The following is a 5000-nucleotide window of genomic DNA, read 5'->3' as shown; positions in this document are numbered from 1 at the left end:
GATCCGTCGTGTCGCTGAACACTCTGCAAAGTTGTTTTTGTAAATGCAAAGATCTCCGTTCTCGTTTTATTTGTAGGTCTTTTAAAAACAATTCTAAAAATAGCTGCAAAGTGCATGTGATTGTTTCCGCTGGTTTAACCCCTCCAGCTGTGTGATGTGACTGATGTGGAGCGTCACATCACACAGCTGCTCTTCAGACCCGACTCCTCACTTCCTCCAAAAAAAAGTTTGTTTCATTAAGCAACGTCACAGTTTGGGGCCCAATAAAAATTATCTGCACAATCAAATATCTCTTAAACTATAAACTAAGGGATATAAATGATGGGAAATCTCATTTAGCGGCAGGCTAGTTAGCGAGCTAACAAGCCTGCTTACGCCACCAAGGTTTCATGCTAAAGTTAGCAGGCTAGTTAGCGAGCTAACATTAGCCTGCTTATGCCACCAAGGTTTCCTGCTAAAGTTAGCAGGATAGTTCGCTAGAGAACTAGTCTGCTTACGCCACCAAGGTTTCATGCTAAAGTTAGCGGGATAGTTAGCTAGAAAACTAGTCTGCTTACGCAACCAAGGTTTCATGCTAAAGTTAGAGGGCTAGTTAGCTAGAGAACTAGTCTGCTTACGCCCCCAAGGTTTCATGCTAAAGTTAGCAGGCTAGTTAGCTAGATAACATTAGCACATTTGTCACGCTAAAGTCTGTCTTAACACTATTAAAAGTAACACCTAGCGTGTGCGTCCACCTCATAGTTTAGTCCTCTGAATGAATGTGACTTGTTATTTTGACTCCACTAGAACGTGAAGTCTTGGGCAGGAATGTCTCTTTTTTTTTGCAGCATGTATGTTGATGCATTTGTTTTTTATACAGAATGTTTATTTTTATTTTTTTATCTTTAACCAAGGGGCGTTTGTTGCAAATAAAAGACAGGAGACCATGTTGTTGTCACTGCGTCTCTACCCGGTGATTTACGACGTGTGCGCCGGGTAAAAGGGTCTTTTAATGGACCGCGTTTGAAAGAGGAACCACAAATGTCGGCCCAGTTTCCTTTAGAAGTGATGTTCCCCAAATTAATGGCCTGGAAATTCACACCAAATGTAGGCAGTCACCAGCCGGAGCTGGCATGTGCCGAACAGAAGCGCGTGTGTTGTGTGTGTGTGTGTGTGTGTGTGAGAGGATTCCCTGTGATCTTTATGAACACTGCTGCGGTCACCTCGGCGGTTTGAGCCCAACGTAGCCGGAGAAAATGAAACCCATTACAGCGTTTACGAGTTTGGAGAAGGAGAGACGATTGAAACTCTATCTCATAAACCGGTGGGGGGGGGGCGCGGGGGGCTTCACACGGTATCCGTGGAGAGGGGCTGTAAACCCAAGAGAGGTGGGAGACTCCGTCTGTGTGTGTTAAATCCGTTTTCATTGCACTGCAGAGTCTAATTAGAAAAACTCAAACTTTGCGACCAATTAAGTTGCTATTTTAGTTGTTTACAGATGGACACGTAGCCGAACAGAAGTGAAAACACTTCGCCTTTGTGGCGGTCAGCCATGTTCTTTGGTTCTCGTTTGCAGGGGAACACCTGGAACAACAGGTCCGCCTGCGAGGTCCACTGAGGAACCTGGAGAGCACCGAGGCAATGATGAAGACTTACTATGAATATGATGGAAAAACCCCCACAGTAGCAACGTAGCATTAATGTAGCATCCACGTAGCCTTAACGGATCATCAACGTAGCATGAATGTAGCATTAGTGCAGTATGTTGTTTACCATGATGAACTCATGTCAAAATGCCATAGGTTTATCTTGGTTTTTTTGTTGGAAACAATTGGTCCTGTTAAGTCCACTTTAGTCCTGTTAGGTCCAGTTCAGTCCTGTCTAGTCTTGTTTGACTCCTATGGGGAGGAGGTTGCTTCCCTCTGCCAGATGTTGAGCTGTGATTTGCCTCTGATGTGACAGGAAGTGATTTTTGTTCCCACCAAGTCAGAGAAACGCGATGACCGCCGGGCCGGGTTTCGGTTGTCTGGCAGGTTCCCGTCATCACGGCTCTCCCGTCGTCGTGGTTTTGTTGTGCGCGTTGTTCTGAACGCACCTTCGCGGCCACGAGGCCCCGACGCATCCCAACGACTTTTATGCAAATCAGCGCTCCGAAGGGCCCCGGCCGCCTCCTGCTTTGAATAGTTTCTCATCTGACCTTCGCTGTAGATGAAGCCGAGCCTCGTCCCCTTGTCTGTTTAGACCCGACCCCCCCGAAGTGCAAAGAGCTTTTTGTGTTTCAAAGGTCGCATCACTTTTTATTGTCCATAAACTCCTGAGTGACCAACAAGCTATAAATATCAGTCCCGCTCAGTTTGGTTTGATTTGCATAACGTCTCCTGGAGGGGAGGACGGGGTGGGGGGACGGGGTGGGGGGGGCTCCTCATCAGCATGTGAAGTGTCTGCAGTCAATGGCAGGACGGATTTACTCTCACAATAAAGACAGATGCCACCTTTTATCTGCTTAACGGAAGAGAGGCGGGCGCGTGGCGCGCTGGCGGTGACGTCGTCCTCCTGCAGACATGAATGCTGAATGGACTCTGGGGGGGGGGGGGACTTTCCCTCTACCCAACCCCCCCCCCCCCCCTTCAAAGCGGCCTTTTGTTTGACCCTTATGCATGAAGGAGGAGAAGAGAAGCGGGTTGAACATCCAAACATGTCGTTTCCTTTCTTTGTATCTTCTGATATTCAGCAGAAAGTCTTATTTTTGCCTCTAATGACGGAATACAAACGAGAAAAGAGGACGTGGACAACAATGAATTCAGACAAAATCAATGAGAACAAGTTGCAAAAAGGTGTTTGACATGTTTAATACCAATGAAAACCAACAAAAGCTCATTTAAATCAAAGCAACTATAAGTACGGGAACCTTTTAACAGTTTGAAGTGGCTGAGATGGTTTCTAAGCCTTAATGGGTTCATTCATTCATTCATGTGTTAACACGTCGTGGGACACAAACCGCACTGAGAACGTTTCCTCTGACGCCATAAATCACTCTGTACCTGCACAGAAGACACGAGGACGTGTCCCCCTCCCTCTCTCTCCCTCTCTCTCTCTCTGGGTGAGAGACACTGACAGAAATGGTCCATTTGATGGAGTTTTCGATTCAGATCCCAAACTCCTGATTACACCCGATGATTTTTTTTTTATAATTTATTTTTATTTTATTTTATTGGCATATGTAATTTAAATGTAAGCATGATCATTGATTCAGAATTCCCCTCCATTATTCCTTTGGCCCCGCCCACTTGCCCCTCCTGATCCTCCGCTGGTCCGTTTCCTGGTTTTGGGAAACGCGCGCGCGCGCGCACCCTGCTCGGTGAGGCGCGCGGCGCTGCGCGCCCCCCGCCCAGTAGCGCGCTGGTCGAGCAGCGGACTGAAGCTCCGGCGTCTCCGGTGCAGCCTTTCAAACCAGCCTGACGCCGGTTCCCCGCGCTGGTGTGGACGCTCCGGACCGGGCCGGACCGGGCGGGTTCCTCCTCCTCCTCCCAGGTGGGTCCGGGTCCTCTGCGGGTCCTCCAGTGTTTGCAGCCTGTTTGTTTCACCGGGTTGTATTTGAGTTTGTTTCCACCGGTTGTTGTTTATTTGTTGTTGTTGTTGTTGTTGACTCTCACATCGTTTCACCCGTAAATCAATGACACCAGCTTAATATTAATTTGAGTTTTTATACTTAAGTGATGATATATGTACATTGTTTAAGTACAAATACAAAAATAAAGGTAAAACAAATGTGTAGATGATGCATTAATGAAACTATTGCACGAGTTGTTGTTGTTGACTTTAAGAACTTATTAGTGGTGTTTGCTTGAATACAACAGCCCGCTGTTTGTCTCCCCGTCCCGCTGCGCAGCACGTGCTGCGTGAAAAGGGCTCGTCACGCGTTAATTGTGTAATTGAGAAACCTGTTGTTGTTGTTGTTGTTGTTGGTTTGTGTAGAGCGGGAAGTTGTTGTGCTGTTTTATTCCGCCTCCTCCCCGTTTGCGGGACAGATGTGGTGATTCGGTAAATCAGCTGTAACGGAGAGAGATTCGTGAGGATTTATTGTTCGTTTAATGCGCCTCATAAAAGGTGTAAAACAGGTCGCTCATTAAATGTCGTTTGACGGGACAAAAACAGGCTGTTTAAATGCTGCATTCTGAGAATATTTAGCATTTTTTCCCCCCATAAATGTCTGAAATGGTGAAACCGACTAATAAACTAATAGATTAATGGATTCATCTTGTTTCCACTCAAATCTCCTCTTAAACAGATGTGATGAGATCACTTATATGCTTAAATATTCAGATCGAATTAGATTGAACTAAGTACATATTCCTGTCCCCTGTGCACGTATTTCATGTCAGTTATTGAGGATTCTTGTTTTTAAGTCTTTTGTTTACATCCAACACGCTGGATGACCTCATCCTACCGTCTGCAGAGAAATGTGATCAATCAATAACTGAACTATTTTATTTACGACTAGAAAAAAAACGTCCAAATCGTCCGTGCAAAACGGAAAGATCTTCTTTTAATACCCACAATGCCTCTGGTTTGTGACATCACAACAGATGTTTGGCGCTCTGTGTGACGATAACGTTGCAGGTGAGGCAGGGACGAGCGTTGTGTGTCTCTGCACACGAAACACGTCGGTTCCTCGATGAGGTCACGAGCTGTGAGATTGTGTTGCAATTTGTCATCTCGCTGGTTCTGTACAAAATACAGCTGGACGTCTTAATTGGATTTTTATACATTTCAACTACTGGCGGCTTTAAACTCGATGATACGAAATGATATAAAATGAAAACATTGCTAATTACTAAAATGTAAAATAAATAAATAAATAAATGCACGTTTGTATTCTAGTTTTTAGGAAACGTGTATTTGTTTGTGTCTCCTGGACTCAATGTGCTGGAAAGCTGTTGGGCAGAAGCAGCATGTGCAGCCGGCCAGACGGTAATCAGTCAGTGAATAATGAGCGCACACACACACACACACACACACAC

General features: G+C 45.6%; 2 protein-coding genes across 2 annotated transcripts in view; both read left to right on the top strand.

Annotated features, from left to right (window-relative positions):
• Positions 1-5000, top strand: part of rps4x (ribosomal protein S4 X-linked) — a 125209-nt gene that overhangs the window by 110800 nt on the left and 9409 nt on the right. The window lies entirely within an intron of this gene.
• cited1 (Cbp/p300-interacting transactivator, with Glu/Asp-rich carboxy-terminal domain, 1) overlaps positions 3329-5000 on the top strand; it is a 5981-nt gene continuing 4309 nt past the window's right edge. Inside the window, exon 1 of the mRNA XM_078106113.1 lies at positions 3329-3510. The gene's annotated coding sequence lies outside the window, so the exon portion shown is untranslated. The remainder of the gene's footprint in view (positions 3511-5000) is intronic.

Source organism: Gasterosteus aculeatus, chromosome 7 (genome assembly GCF_964276395.1).
Source record: "Gasterosteus aculeatus chromosome 7, fGasAcu3.hap1.1, whole genome shotgun sequence".
Lineage (NCBI taxonomy): Eukaryota > Metazoa > Chordata > Actinopteri > Perciformes > Gasterosteidae > Gasterosteus > Gasterosteus aculeatus.
The sequence above is the reverse complement of the archived record's forward strand: the minus strand, read 5'-3'. Positions and strand labels throughout refer to the sequence as shown.